This window comes from Lepidochelys kempii, chromosome 4 (assembly GCF_965140285.1).
Source record: "Lepidochelys kempii isolate rLepKem1 chromosome 4, rLepKem1.hap1, whole genome shotgun sequence".
NCBI lineage: Eukaryota > Metazoa > Chordata > Testudines > Cheloniidae > Lepidochelys > Lepidochelys kempii.
In genome coordinates, this window is record NC_136383.1 from 138,108,310 (window position 1) to 138,125,055 (window position 16,746).

A 16,746-nucleotide genomic window follows, 5' to 3' on the forward strand; every position below is an offset into this window, starting at 1 on the left:
AGCTGGACGTGCACAAGTCCATGGGGCCGGACGAGTTGCATCCGAGAGTGCTGAAGGAATTGGCGGCTGTGATTGCAGAGCCATTGGCCATTATCTTTGAAAACTCGTGGCGAACCGGGGAAGTCCCGGATGACTGGAAAAAGGCTAATGTAGTGCCAATCTTTAAAAAAGGGAAGGAGGATCCTGGGAACTACAGGCTAGTCAGCCTCACTTCAGTCCCTGGAAAAATCATGGAGCAGGTCCTCAAAGAATCAATCCTGAAGCACTTGCATGAGAGGAAAGTGATCAGGAACAGCCAGCATGGATTCACCAAGGGAAGGTCATGCCTGACTAATCTAATCGCCTTTTATGATGAGATTACTGGTTCTGTGGATGAAGGGAAAGCAGTGGATGTATTGTTTCTTGACTTTAGCAAAGCTTTTGACACGGTCTCCCACAGTATTCTTGTCAGCAAGTTAAGGAAGTATGGGCTGGATGAATGCACTACAAGGTGGGTAGAAAGCTGGCTAGATTGTCGGGCTCAACGGGTAGTGATCAATGGCTCCATATCTAGTTGGCAGCCGGTATCAAGTGGAGTGCCCCAAGGGTCGGTCCTGGGGCCAGTTTTGTTCAATATCTTCATAAATGATCTGGAGGATGGTGTGGATTGCACTCTCAGCAAATTTGCGGATGATACTAAACTGGGAGGCGTGGTAGATATGCTGGAGGGGAGGGATAGGATACAGAAAGACCTAGACAAATTGGAGGATTGGGCCAAAAGAAATCTGATGAGGTTCAATAAGGATAAGTGCAGGGTCCTGCACTTGGGACGGAAGAACCCAATGCACAGCTACAGACTAGGGACCGAATGGCTAGGCAGCAGTTCTGCGGAAAAGGACCTAGGGGTGACAGTGGACGAGAAGCTGGATATGAGTCAGCAGTGTGCCCTTGTTGCCAAGAAGGCCAATGGCATTTTGGGCTGTATAAGTAGGGGCATAGCGAGCAGATCGAGGGACGTGATCGTTCCCCTCTATTCGACATTGGTGAGGCCTCATCTGGAGTACTGTGTCCAGTTTTGGGCCCCACACTTCAAGAAGGATGTGGATAAATTGGAGAGAGTCCAGCGAAGGGCAACAAAAATGATTAGGGGACTGGAACACATGAGTTATGAGGAGAGGCTGAGGGAGCTGGGATTGTTTAGCCTGCAGAAGAGAAGAATGAGGGGGGATTTGATAGCTGCTTTCAACTACCTGAAAGGGGGTTCCAAAGAGGATGGCTCTAGACTGTTCTCAATGGTAGCAGATGACAGAACGAGGAGTAATGGTCTCAAGTTGCAGTGGGGGAGGTTTAGATTGGATATTAGGAAAAACTTTTTCACTAAGAGGGTGGTGAAACACTGGAATGCGTTACCTAAGGAGGTGGTAGAATCTCCTTCCTTAGAGGTTTTTAAGGTCAGGCTTGACAAAGCCCTGGCTGGGATGATTTAACTGGGAATTGGTCCTGCTTTGAGCAGGGGGTTGGACTAGATGACCTTCTGGGGTCCCTTCCAACCCTGATATTCTATGATTCTATGATTCTATACTTGTGGCACCTTAGAGACTAATAAATTTATTTGAGCATAAGCTTTCGTGAGCTACAGCTCACTTCATCGAATGTATCCAATGAAATGAGCTGTAGCTCACGAAAGCTTATGCTCAAATAAATTTTTTAGTCTCTAAGGTGCCACAAGTACTCCTGTTCTTTTTGCGAATACAGACTAACGCGGCTGCTACTCTGAAACTTCTGTGTTCAGTTCGCCTGAAACAGAAAGTGTGCTTCAAACAATATGCCTTTAAACTTGCTATATCTATAGTAGGGTTGTTTGCAAGTTTAGATAGCACTCTGCACGTCACCCAAGACTGAAACCACCAGCCAGTTTCTTCCTTATCTCTGTTTGAAATACTGCATTCCAACTACCAGTTAGGTCATAGAGGTACATCCATTCAGGCATCTTGCCTTTCACAGGGTTTTGTATCTGCCTGTGCCACTGCTGACTTCAGCTGTGCAAAGGGTTATGGGTATTGCTTTTCGCATAAATGGAAGTGAACAACATTGTGGGAAAGGCATAATATAATTTGTGAACATAACTGCCCGTGTGCTGTGTATACTACAATAATAATGTGGTGTGTGCTATGCCTAATATGTATACATTTGGCTAACAATTTGCATTTACTTTCCTATTCTGTCCTTTGAATAACAGTATCTCACTGTTGTTCAATGGCATCCACCTGGCAGGGTAAAAAAATTCTCTAAAGGACAAGCTGTGGAAGCCCAATTGCTTGGAGTATTTAAAACAAGACTAGGCAAAACAGTAGAATATATGCTGTAGGGACTTGTCCTGCACTGGCATGGAGATGGACTAGCCATCTGATAGGTCTTTCTTATTTCTAGCCTGTTTAAATCCATGACATTTGCATTCAGAATAAATTGTGTACATTTAAGAAAATGTACTGGGAGATATAGCAGTAGGTGATATAAAGCACACAGCAAGGATTTGCAGGTGTGGATATTAGTTTAATCATTCTCCTCATTAAGTGATTATGATGCTTTGCCTGATTATTCTCTGCAATGATTTGATTTCGCAGTGAGGATAATAGGTAGGATTAGACCTAGGCAATATTGGTGGTGTACAGCATAATTATGCACACATCCTGTAAAAAGCCTTAGATCTTTTGCTTAAAATGCACTTCTACCCTAAAAAAGTGACTGTGAAAATGACATTGCAGGGTTAATTAATCACTGTATCCCACTGATTTCAATGTATAGTTTATTCAGTTAGCAAGTTAAGGTTTCTCTGCCAGCCCCCCCCAAATTCAACGTGGGCTGTGATGCTCCATCTCTGTTCTTTCCTTTTCATGATTCATCCCTACTGTAATGGGCTTTTTCCAGACCAGATTATGCCCGGTGCAACCCCATTGACTTCAGTGACACCTGTGCAGATTAAGTTAAGGTTAAGGATTTACACTGAGAGTAGAATTTGCCCCTATATCAAGCTTAGGGTTTCTTGGGATGCAGTGCCGTGTCAGTGAAACCGGCACAATGTGAATGTCCAGGTGTCACGTGAATGTGTGTGAATCTATACATACCATAGATGGAATCCTGATGTCCTTACTGAACTCTTACTCAGGAAAGCTTCCTGTAAAGACCATTTTAGTTTGCCTGGCTAAAAACTGGGTAAACCTTGCATTGGGCCCAAACCCTTACCCAAGTAACTCATTATTTTGGTGTACGTATGATTCTGTGATACGCAGGGGTTAGTAAAATGTAGTGCAGTGCAGAACCCATAGAACCGTTTTGTTTCCATCATAGCAGAGGTAAAATACTGTGCACATGCTCAGTGGACATTTTTTCCAAGTTAAAAGATAAGGATATTTTCAAATCATTTGCGAATATACAAAAAGTCACCATTCCATAGTACGGACTAATTTTTCTGTGACATTTCGTATTCTCAAATCAAGCAATTGTTCGGTCAGAGTATCCAAACACAAGACCAGAAACCTCATCCCAAATCTTCTGCAACTGCAGTGGAAAGATGTTTTAACAAAGCCACTATGGTTTTTAGGAGAAAATTACTGCCTCAGAGTTCACCGTTTATATGCCAGCTTTCAGCTCCATACCATGTAATGTCTGTCGTTACATCCCTGGGCTTTTGTGAAAATATCAAATGATCCACTTCTGCAGTAGATACACTGCTTGATGCAAATTTCCTCTGCGTAGGCTGATAAAGTTTGGTTTGTTTGTTTTTTTTAAATTCAGAAACAAAAAGCACAACTTGGGTTAGAATTTTCACTTGTGGCATTTTCAAAATACCCACCCCTGTGGCTCTCCTGGGACCCTGAAGGTTGATGTTCGGATTGGGAACATGTCTTGGCAAAGGTCTGTGGCACAATCTCATTACAGCAGAGCCCTCTGAATTGAAACATGCTGTCAGTCCAATGTTGCTCCCATTAAACTCAGTGGCAAAACTGCCATTGACTTCAGTGCGAGCAGTACTGGGCCCTGAGAAAATACTGATTGCATTTCATGCTGGTTTATTGTAATCTTTATTTGGTAACACCTTCATATAAAGAAATCAGAACTTGAAATGTCACTTCTCTTTAAGACCAGGTGAGTACTATTTGATACTGTCCAAATGTCCCCGTTAAACACAAATGCTGCTAAGACAGTTTCAATTTATCAGCAACCATTGACATTCACTATCAAGATTAAATAGGTTCCCTGGCAGGTTACCCAGTTAAGTTTCTTCTGTCTGGGGGCCTGATCCTTAACCTTTTCCTAATTCTCAACATTCTTATTTGAATCCTCCTTGAGGAAGGATCTGGCCCCAAGCAGTGTGAACGGTATCTGAATTTTGCCACAGTTCCACATGTAGAAGTCTAGTAACAGTTATGGCCCTGAAAAAGTTGTTTTCAATCCCGAATTGTCAACATCTGGGTTCATGGAGGGCCAGTCTGCACTGCTGAAAATAATGGGAAGCGTTCGTCATTAATAATAGTTTCGCTTTCTTTTGCTTGGCTGAAAATGGACTTTGTAACCCTGTCGAATTTTCTTCCCATTTGTTAACATGGGTCACTAAGCGGCAGCTTTTTCCCCCTCTTAAAACCCCCAAACACTCAGGGAAATGGATGACATTTAATATAGGTTTTAAAAGCACGATTCCTTAAATTCCATGAGATTTGGAGGCAATTGTTCTGCGAGACAAAATCAGGAGCACTCAGACATTCCATAGCAGGTGCCGCCAACCTGAGCAGCAGGGGCAGGCGACCTGCTCCGCCCAACCAAGGCCTGAGATGCCATCTCAGTCAGGAAAATTGAGACAGATGCTGTTTCCCTGACCTTCCTATTCATCACTGTCAACCCTGCTGTTTGCCACTGAGAATGGTAAACGCAGACGTAGGTCATTCTTCCTTTTCGAAGACCGAAAGCCCTCGCTCCTATTTGTTTGTCTGGTGCTTTTGCTGACAGCGTGAATAATTTGAATCCTCCTCTGAGGAGCAGCTTGTCATGATTTTAATGCAACGCTAAAAAACAAACAAAAATCAATCACTGGATAGCCAATGTACTAAGAAAATAAATTTGTTTGTGAGAATTCTGTCTACTTGTCAGGTTAGGAGCAAAGCTCAGTTTTATCGTCTCCGGTAGTGATGCAGGTTTCAGAGGAGCAGCCAAATTTGTTAGTCTCTAAGGTGCCACAAGTACTCCTTTTCTTTTTGCGAATAGTGATGCAGTTTGCCTTGTTCCTGCCCTCTACACCTGACGTTTTAATTACCCTCGGTATTTAATTAAAGGCTGTTTTTACAGATATGCAAAGCACGCATTGCTCCCTTTGGCTTCAGTGGTATGGGATCTTGAGCCGTTCGAGTTTTTGTCCATGATCACGTTTTTTTAAAAATGCCTAGTGTGTGTGTCTTTGCATAATGATTAGGTACTAGACTGAAAAAAATCTTCGGGTCTGGAGAAGGAAGAAGAAGAGAAGGAGTTCTTCAGGTCTTTCCCCGGACCTGGAGAAGAGCTCTGTGCAGTTCAAAAACTGGACCCTTCCTCCAACAGAAGTTAGTTCAGTAAAAGATATCACCTCACCTACCCTGAATCAATAATCAGTCAGATATCTAGGGCCAAGCACTGCACCACCAAACCCAGACATGGTCATCGTGGAATTCCCAGTCTGTACTACTAATTCTTCCTGAGAAGCAATGTACTTAGCATTTTTGGATAGTACAATATCCAAATATACCTTTTATTTATTTAAAAACCTTGGCAGAGAAAGCATTCTGAGGGCTTTAAATAAATTTAAGTAAACATAAAAGGCCAAATCCTGCCACCTTACTCATATGAGTAGTCCCATATATGTCAGCAGGATTTCTCGTGTGAGCAAGGTAAGCAGGCATTGAGCCGCAAGGTTCTAACGAACATGTTAGGCTAGTGATTGGAGAGAAACCTGTGAATCATGAGATCTGTCATCCTGTGAATTGTCCCTCAAAGGAAGTGATGGAAACCACATTGCTTCAGACGTCTAAAATTAAGTTGGACAAAGCACTGAAGAAAATGTTATAAGGAACCAGACCTACCCATAAAGGTACATTGATTTTTTTTTTTCCAGTTGCAAAGCTGTTTCCCAAGATGTATTAATTGCTGAAGAGTTTGAAGTTCTTTGTTCAGCTTTACCAGTGCCATGTCTGCAGTTTGCAGGAGGTCACCAGTCACTTGGAACTGTTGTCCTATTTTTACTAGTAATGATACTACTACTACGTGGCATTTATAGCACCTTCTATATGAAGATATAAAAGACTTTTATAAATAGTACGAGGAAGTGTTATTTGCTCCTTCTCAGAACACAAGAACTAGGGGTCACCAAGTGAAGTTAATAGGCAGCAGATTTAAAACAAACAAAAGGAAGTATTTCTTCACACAATGCACAGTCAACTTGTGGAACTCCTTGCCAGAGGATGTTGCAAAGGCCAAGATCATAACAGGGTTCAAAAAAGAACGAGATAAATTCATGGAGGATAGGTCCATCAATGGCTGTTAGCCAGGATGGGCAGGGATGGTGTCCCTAGCCTTTGTTTGCCAGAAGCTGGGAATGAGCAACAGGGGATGGATCACTTGATGATTCCCTGTTCTGTTCATTCCCCCTGGGGCACCTGGCATTGGCCACTGTCGGAAGACGGGAGACTGGGCTAGATGGACCCTTGGTCTGACCCAGTCTGGACATTCTTATGTACATATTGTAAACTGAGCCACAGAGAAGTTAAGCAAGTTGCCCAAGGACAGAAACAAGTGCAGTAATAGTCCGAACTAAACCCAGGGGTCTGGTTCCAGTCTGTTCTAACTGATAGAGATGCTTCCTCCCCCTTTTTTTTTTTAACCAAAGAACACCCCCCCGCCACCCCCCCCCCAAAAAAAGCTGTGGACCCACAAATAGAAGAGGCAATGCCCATGCGTTAGAAAAGTCTTTTTGTTTGTTTGTTTTTTTCCAAAGGGCTTTATGTGCAATTTTACAATGAGTTTGATATGTGGCTTTTAACCTACTTCTATGCACACTGTTCTTTTCGTATGTTTTGGGACCCCCTGCTTTCTGATATTTTTCCAAACCATGCATATCTCAGAGGTAGCTGGAACTACAGATGACCCAAATTTGGACATTGCGACAAAAAGAGAAAAGAACGCTGTTGGTTTTTCTTACAAAAGTGGTTTTCACCAGCGCAACATATCCCAGTGCTTGTTTTTTACAATTGTTTTTTACAATCCCAGATTGTTTTTTACAATACTTAGATCATAAAATAAGCAATTCCATAATCTCTAAAGTTCTTTAACTGATGATTTATGAGAAATTAAAAGGGCAGTAAAATTATATTTAAAATTTCATTAAACTCCAATTTTTCGTTTAAACCACTCCTGGGTATAGTCAGTAAGAAACACAGCTGTATCAACCAGTTTGAGGAGCACTGCAACCCAGTAAGTAAGCATGCCACAATGCGCCTGTTCTGATCTCAGTGCAACTGTTTATCACCTCATTCTTCGCTATATTCGCTGGCTCCATAGCTTTTCTCACGTGGAAATTTTGTTATTCATTTAGCACTACAGCCTTCGCCCAAAATATTGTGTGCCCCCCTCCCCTCACTCATGTTTGTAACATGCAAAGCTCACAGTTTCCTGATGTTTTCTTAATCTTCAATGTATCTCATTACTATTAAGTTATAGGTGATGTGCATTAATGATCTGGAAAAGGGGATGAACAGTGAAGTGGCAAAGTTTGCAGATGATACAAAATTGTTCAAGATCGTTAAGTTCAGAGCAGACTGTGAGGAGTTGCAGCGGGGTCTCATAAAACTGGATGACTGTGTAACAAAATGGCAGATGAACTTCTGTGTTTATAAGCGCAAAGTAATTCACACTGGAAAAATAACCCCAACTATACGTATACAATGATGGGTTCTAAATTAGTTGTTGCATCCAAGAAAGAGATCTTGGAGTCACCATCAATAGTTCTCTGATGGAATCACCATCAATAGTCACCATCTGCTCAATTCACAGCAGCAGTCAAAAAGGTTAACAGTATGTTAGGAACTGTTAGGAAAGTGATAGAAAATAAAACAGTGGAATTATGGTATTTTTCTATATAAATCCATGGTTCTCCGATGCCTTGAATACTGTGTCCAGTTCTTGTCTCCCCAGCTCAAAAAGGATACAGTGGAACTGGAAAAGGTTCAGAGAAGGCCAATAAAGATAGTCAAGGGTTTGAAACATCTTCCGTCTGAGGAGAGACTGAAAAGATTAGGGCTGTTCTGCTTAGAAAAGAGATGACTAAGGGGAGGTTATGATAAAATCATGGATGGCGTGGAAAAAGTGAATAGGGAGGTGTTATTTACCCTTTCACACAATACAAAACCAGGGGTCATCTGATGAAATTAATAGGCAGCAGGCTTAATACAAACAAGAGGAAAGTACTTTTTCACACAACTAACCTGTGGAACTCATTGCCATGGGATAGTGTGATAGGTCCAAAGTATAAATGGGTTGAGAACTGGGTAAGTTCTATAGGCATCATGGCTTTTTTCATGGGAAAAGGTAGTTTGTCTAAATGCAGCCCTTCTACCAGGTAGTTCAGCTCTACTGGTCAGATTGAGATGATATACATCAGTACCATGTACTGGAACGTTCCTAGCTGGCACAGAGCTAAACAGCAAAGGAAAACAAAGCAAAATTGACAAAAAATGCTTGTTTTTCCAGCATAAAATCTTAGAAGGAGTATTAATTGCTCTCAGTAAGAGAATGTTATGCTAGGAAGACAAAACAGGAGCAAGTCCCTTCCCTCCCAACCTCAACCATTCAGGAACCATACCTTTGGCTTCACATGTCACTGAAATAATTTTGCTTTCTTCAGCACTAGTATGAAATTATTGGTGTGTGTGGAGTCACAAAGGGAACACAAGTAGAATCCCTGGTCATTAGAGGCAATGCCACCTTCTTCCATTTGCATTTTCCTCGTGTGACTTTTCTTAAAGGATAAAAAATGCTACAGCAATAATAAAATGGTTCAGTGGTGTACTGGTATATGTAAATATTGCAAGTCAAAATATGAACCCTTTCAGACCTTGCTCAAGCAAATCTTGGAAGCCTTGCAGACTGTTAAAGATATATGGGCTTCTCTTTAGCAGTTAAATTTCCTTCCTCACCCAAGACCTCTTGTCTCCACTGCGTGCAACCCTCATTTGATTCTTGACCTTGTACCCTCCTCATTCCATCTGTGCTGGAACCATTTTCTATCTCCTTCACTGATTTAGCCTTTCTATTTACTCGTATGAGCTCTTCTCCTCCCCTTCCATCTCCTACATTTGTAAATCTACTTGGGCAACGTTGCACGTATGTACCACTTCCTTGATTTCACCTCTGTTCAAATCCTCATCCATCCCTTCATCTCTTCTTATTTTCTCTACCACTCCTGCCATCTGTCACAGCCTCCCTCTATAGCTTACACCTCATTGACTTCTTCTCAGCGTGTCACATGTACCTCTCTGTACTTGCATCTTCTCCTTGGTTACTAGGCTTTCCTTTGGTTTATCTGCTCATGACCCTGTGCAACACACTAGGAGAGGATACCAGTTCTCACGTGCCTTTTACTGAGACCTTGAATGGTTGAGTGGTTATGGGTTGTCTGCGTGAAATTACCCGTACAAAAGTAGTTTTCTTAAAAAGACTTCTTAAAAACAGCAAGAACATGATAGAAAAACAAAGAGAAACAATCTGCATAATGTCCCTACGTGTGAACTTCTCATAAGTTAAACAGTAAAATGAAAAGAAAATCTTACATCTCTATCAATCATTCACCTCTGACCACTCCTGACACCACCTTTCCCTTTTGTGTCCCAAAGATCTTTCCTGGTTCCTGCCTTTTAAAGCTCCTAAGCCTATGTCAAATCCTTTGATATTAAAGGGCTTCCAGAATTCAGTATCTTTCCAGGCAGTCCTCCGTCTCTGTGTCCCAGTTTTTCCCCAAATAGTCCTGTGAAATACAGAACCACACAATTGGCGTTTGTAAACCTTTTCAACCTCCCCTTCAGGGGAAAAAATGGTCATTCGAGCTGATAATTCACCTCTTCCAAATATTAAGCATCTTAATTCAGCAGAGAGCTTATCGTCTGCTCTTTCTATTCTATGTCTTTGGGTTTGGAAAAGTAACCTTTAGACATCCATAACTCAGTTCTTTCTATACATATGCCCAACATTATCTATTACTTATTGACAGATACCAGCCTTCCTGTCAAAAGACTTCCAATTTCATCTGAAAACTTCTACTTTCTTGTACTTTAAAATGTCTGGCAACCCAGCAGAGAGTTGTTCTGTGTTGTTGTGGATGCAGCTCAGACCTGCCAGCGTCTGAAGGCTCAGGCACATCCCCTTGAAACATCTGTCAGATTTGTTCTGCCTCTTGAAGAAGTAAACTGGATTCCGGGCTCTTCTTTGTCCCAGGGCATTAGAGGAATGGACGTTTTTATTGAATTTGATCCAGTTTGGCTCAATTTGATAACTTGGGGGTCATTCTCTGAAATTCTCACTACCTTGATAATTTGGCTGTTAAAGGGGAAATTCAACAAAGCAGTGTTGGGTTTGAAAGTCACTGAGGAAATTCAAGTTCAATATGGAAATTGTGAAACGGGTTATTGAAACTTTGGCCAAAGTTCCAGCGGCCTACTTGCTATGCCGCTGTTTGGCCTTCCCATCATAATTTCTTACCTTTCTCTTCTTGTAAGGAACTCCAGTATAAGGCTTTGCATTTTGGTCTGACATAGTACTCAAGGTATTTTACAAAGTATTAATGTCCCTACAGATGATTTTTACACATCTTAAACAATATCCTGATCATAGCTCATTCGAAGAAGAAAGCATTAAAGGATGTGGCACACACCATTCAGTTTCCTGAGAATTGCAGCTAGGTATCATATTTTCCCCAAAGCCATGCCCACTTCACATATGTAACCACTTCTGGAATCCTGTGTTCAGTTCTGGTGCCCACAATTCAAGAAAGAGGTTGATAAGTTGGAGAGGGTTCAGAGAAGACCCATGGGAATGATTAAAGGATGAGAAAACTTGTCTTATAGTGATAGTCCCAGAGCTCCATCTATTTAGTTTTACAAAGAGGTTAAAGGGTGACTTGTTTACAGTCTAAAAGTATCTATATGGGGGAAAATATTGAATAATGAGCTCTTCAGTCTAGCAGAGAAAAATATAACACACTCCAATGTCTGGAAGTTGAAGCTAGACAAATTGAGACTGGAAATAAGGGATAATTTTTTAACAGTGAGGGTAATTAACCATTGTAACAATTTACAAAGGGTTGTGGTGGCACATCATTGATGATTTTTTAAATCGAGATTGGCTGTTTTTCTACAAGATATATTCTAGGAATGTTGCCGGGGGAAAGTTCTGTGGCCTGTGTTATACAGGTACACGGGCCCCTGGGGGTACACAGAGGTCTTCTCAGGGGGGTACATCAACTCATCTCGATATTTGCCTACTTTTACAACAGGCTACATAAAAAGCACTAGCGAAGTCAGTACAAACTGAAATTTCATACAGACAAAATGAGAAGGTCAGCAATTTTTCAGTAATAGTGTGCTGTGATACTTTTGTATTTTTATGTCAGATTTTGTAAGCAAGTAGTTTTTAAATGAGGTGAAAGTTGGGATACAGAAGATAAATCAGACTCCTAAAAGGGGTACAGTAGTCTGGACAGGTTGAGAACCACTGCTCTAAAATATCAAGAAGGAAAGAGACGTGTCCATAATTAGAGTTCCCTTTTGGCTGAGTAATCCTTGGTCTTAGGAGCCGCTAGCCCTATCAATGTGCCTTCCTGTATTTCTTTCTCACCAGCCAGATCTTTTACGCCACAGTCCAACCCTAAATTCAGAAGCACAAAAACTATGCTCAGGGCTCCATTTGTCACTGCATCCATCTTTTAATCTTTATCCTTGGGGCAAATTTCATAGCCTTCTGGAGAAGAATGAGAGACCAGTGTTTGTGTTAACACCAACAGATGCACCAAAATTAGGGATGTGAATGATTTCAGTGCCACTTAGAGCAATTGAGAGGATTCTGTCATGAACTAAAGCTGCCTGTAATTCCTGCACATGCAAACAGACAACACTCATTAATAGTCAGACATCCTTTGAGGATTTACAAGTGCGCCATATAATTTTAACTTCTCCTTGGATTCTCAAATGTGTTAGTGGTGGTGAAGGAGGGAAATGAGAAAGGAGGTGGTCGTGTTATAGCTCTGCCTACAGGTTTGCCCTAATTGTGATCTCAACTGTGGACAAGTGGATAAATCTTCCAATCACATATAAATGTTGATGGAAAAAGGTGTAAAGAGGAGACAGACTGAATTAGTCTGAATAAAATGGCCTCCTGATATAACTCAAGGACTGTGTTAGGATAAATAAGAGAAACGTGGGACTAAAAATCAATTAACTGAAATTAGGCCGAACTGGTGGACAAAATGATGGTAATGCTGGATTCTACGGAGGATGCTCTGTCAACCAGTTTGGCTGTGTGTGGCATTATTGCTAGCTGATTCCTGCTTTTAGCTTCTAGCGGCTAAACTGTGCCTTCTCATGTTCTAATCCACTGTATTTAGGCCACATATTTAATCTCTGTTCTTTTTCTTTGCGCATACATCCTCCTATCCCAGCACCTTCCTGCACAATCTCAGGCAACCAGTGGATATTAAGCTTTGCTTGATTTGTAATTTATTCTCTCTAAAAGCATTGCAGTCTGCCGCACTAACTACAGTGCTCCTCATCCTCCTCTCCAGTGAACTTTTCTCCTCCAAACTCATTCACCTTAACTTGACGCCCTAAGGGTTCTTTCCACCCTAACCCTAATAATCATAATCACTAATATATTTATTATGCTGCACCCAAAATGTGAGATGTATGTCACACACAGATGAGAGGGTGAGTGCTAGTAACAATGTGCTGGGATTAGAGAGAGAAGAAAGTTAGTGCACATGATTATTTTAGGTTACATACACATCTTGATTTTTTTGATGAATGTGCGTAAATGTATGGTACACACTAAGGCATACCGTATATTTAGGTGTCCAAAATATGTATAGATTATGCATGTTTTCATTTTTTCTGTGCTCATTTTTGCCCCCACCCCCTTCTGGAAGTATCCCAATCTGATGCTTATTACTGTTGAGCCATCCACAATATGCATCTGCTGAATTAGCCTTTTGTACATAAATAGGTATAATACACGTGTAGATACTATACTCGACACTGCTCACCAGTGGAAATCATTCCTTGCCCAGAATCTTGTAGACAAAGCCATAGACCTTTTCAGCACTGTGGAAGCTGAGAATAACTCCATAGCAGGCAACTTTCTTGCTGGTGGAAACTGTTCCTTCATACATCTTGATCTCCTTTTCCTATCCTCCCTGGGGTCTTCATTCTGTATGCAGATGAGCCCTGTCGCCACCTGTCCTTCAAATTCCTATCCATCCCCACGTCCTTTAGTCTTCTTCCTCAGTCTGGTGTTTCCCTTGATGGATCTTATGGCTGTGTATTTGCTCTCTTCACTCAACTCCTCTTCCCAATTCTGTTCAAAATCTCACTGTCACCCACCTCTGCATACATAAGTTTGAGCACAGCTGCATCTTTGTTCTCTCGGTTTTCCCTTCGCTCCCATGTTCTCTTTCCTACATCTCAAGTTCCACCCTGTATGCTGTTCAGCTGTGTACCATCACTGTTACAACTCTCAGGCTCAATCACTGTTATACACCCCAGCTCTGGAGCACTATGAGGTCTGGAGCCCTCGTTAGATACTCTACAGGGTTGCCATAGTTCAAACCCTACCTTGATAGCACCCCTTTTGCCTGCAACAGCCTCTCAGCTGTTATACTCCAAGCCGCCGTCTCTGTCTCCAAAGGTCTGCTGCAAACCCACCTCCTACACTAGTCCTGCGAACAATGTCTGTGTATAAAGTGTATGTGTCAGGTTTGTAAAACTCTTCTGAGCATTTACGAGACCATACAGAAAATGTGCTTTTATAATTATCGTCTTGACGTGGGGCAAAAATATTGCCCAGCCTTGGCAAGTGGGAAGGTAGGATTTTGCAAGAGTGTGTGTGCGTAAGTGTAAAATACATAATACAAGGGATATAATATCAAAAAAAAGTGTGTGCGTGTATATATATAAATAGCGTGTATATAAAATTCAGCTACTACAGTGACAAAAGGGGCCTTCAGAGAGGGAGAGTGAGTGAGTGTGTGTGTATTTAAAAAAAAAAAAAGAACTTGATGGTTTGGCATAAAGGTTTAATTGGCACGAGTTTGGGATAACTGCATTTTTCACAAGTAGTGAAACCATGTGCCAATTATGCAGGTTACATTAAATGAGTGCTAATAAAATCTTTGTACCACCCATCCACACCATCATTCTGTATGTTCTTGTCCCTAAATTAGTGAATTTGGGAATAAAGAAGCCAACTGTGTTTACTCCTAACTATGCAAAATGTATTAGAATCTCTATGTACTTGCGTGTATAGCTCTGTACACTATATGAAAGGAGATTCCCAAATTCTGTATCATTAATTTACAATGGGTGCCTTTTTGCCTTGTGTGTTTGAACTCTTTATTCTTTGTTCATTGCTTAACAGTTCCTTGATTCTTTCTTTGGAGAAGCCTTTTGGAAAAGAGGCTAGAGTCCCACTGTAACCTGCCCTGGGTGGCCCTAGCTGTAGGCCTTGCAAAGACATTACTTCTTTGGCCTGAACACAAGCCTCTCAAACCTTTAGCTTGGCTAAATGCTTTGTACAAACAGCCGCATACAGATCTGCTCTATTCTCTTGTGATTTTCTGCTCAAGGGGCCATATGGTAGGTGGCTTGCTCTATCTCGCCACTTGCCTTGGTAGTGGAGAAAGTACAATAAACGAATCTGACAGTGCCGAGGCCACCTCTGTGCTGGGTCGTTCTGAGAAAACTGTACTGAAACCTGATTGAGGAGATTAAAACCAAGAACTGGCTGTGTCTTTCCTTTAAAGCTCTGTTCCTTTTTAAAAGGACTTTGTACATTTCCTTGCCCCAGATAAGTTTGTGGCATTGGTATGTAAAATGTGACCTATGAGTACAGAGGGTGCTGAAGTACTTTGTAATAATAATGTGGTGAAACACCCCATTCATTCCTGTTCCAATCCCTTGAAGTCAATGTACACAATACATTGAATAAGCAATATATGTGATCCCCTTTGTACTGTAATACAAGTAATATAATAATGATCTCATAGGCTGTTTCGCTCCTTGGATGTATTATTCGTGCAATGCATGCCTCCACCACTTTTTCTGATGAGTTACCGTTTGAGCCAGTCTGCACTACAGAATTTACTGAGGCAATGTATGTTTAATACAGCTGTGCTATAACATGGTTTACTCTTCAGGATGGACCATACTTTATTACAGCTGTTTCTTAAAGTTTGTTACACCCACTACAGACAGGGTTGGAACATGGTTCCTCAACATAACTAGAGCAGAGCTAATAATTAGACACATGTAATGAATGAGATGGATTTTACCTTGAATTGTCTCTAAACAGATCACAAGATTTGGGAATGTATTGCTTCTCTGGAAACATTCAAGAATATCAACCTCAGATCTTTTGCAAGCAGATTGTCATGAATATTGAAAGTCATGTCTCTGCACAAGTTGGGAATTTTACAGTTGAGTTTAGAATTCTAAATTCGTTTCGAGCACCTGTTAGACTCTTGAATTTACAAACTGGCGTTTTAAAAGAAAAAAATAATAATTTCAGATATTTCTCCCAATGTTCACTCAGCTGTAGATATAATAGGATTTATATGGATTTTGCATCCATAGAAGCAAAAATACACCCCTGCCCCTCTTAAAACACTCCTTTGTTACAACACAGTGCCCAATGCAGTAAACCTGTAGACAGGCCGCTTAAATACTCCATCTCAGTGATAATATTTTTTATGGATGCATGGGAAGCCAGAAGGCTTTTTCCTGTATTTAAAACGTGTGTGGTGTTCAGACAGTATATGCTCAAAGTTAAAGGTTTAATACAGGGGTTTTGTGTTATGTGAATGTGCCCGGATGCTGTAGGAACGGGCATGTAACAGAAAATCACCTCTTGCAGAGCACCAGCATAAGACCTCTGCATTGCTTAAGTCCCTCTTAGCCCTGGTCTACACTGGGGAGGGGGATCAATCTAAGTTACGCAACTTCAGCTACGTGAATAACGTGGCTGAAGTCGATGTACTTAGATCGCCTTACCATGGTGTCTTCACTGTGGTGAGTCGACTGCTGCCGCTCCCCTGTCGACTCCGTCTGCGCCTCTCACGGAGCTGGAGTACAGGAGTCGACGGGAGAGTGCTCAGGGGTCGATTTATTGCGTCTAGACTAGATGCAATAAATAGATCCCCGCTGGATCGATAGCTGCCCGCCGATCCGGCGGGTACTGTAGACATACCCTTAGGGTGTGGACTGTCTCCTGAGCACATGGGTGAAATTCAGTCTGTTAAATAAGTTTTATACAAAATGCTCAGTAAAATTAATGTAAATGGTTTAATGACATTTAAAACTAATTAAACGAAAATAGCTTGTGACTCTAAATTTCAGCTTTTCCCTGGACTGTTTGCAGCCCAGACCTTGCAGCACAGTGGCTATAGCTGGAGACTCTGAAAATGAAATCGACTAGATACTGAGCAGTTTA

General features: G+C 41.5%; 1 protein-coding gene across 4 annotated transcripts in view; it reads left to right on the forward strand.

The window, feature by feature from the left end:
• EXOC6B (exocyst complex component 6B) overlaps positions 1–16,746 on the forward strand; it is a 450,860-nt gene that overhangs the window by 328,272 nt on the left and 105,842 nt on the right. The window lies entirely within an intron of this gene.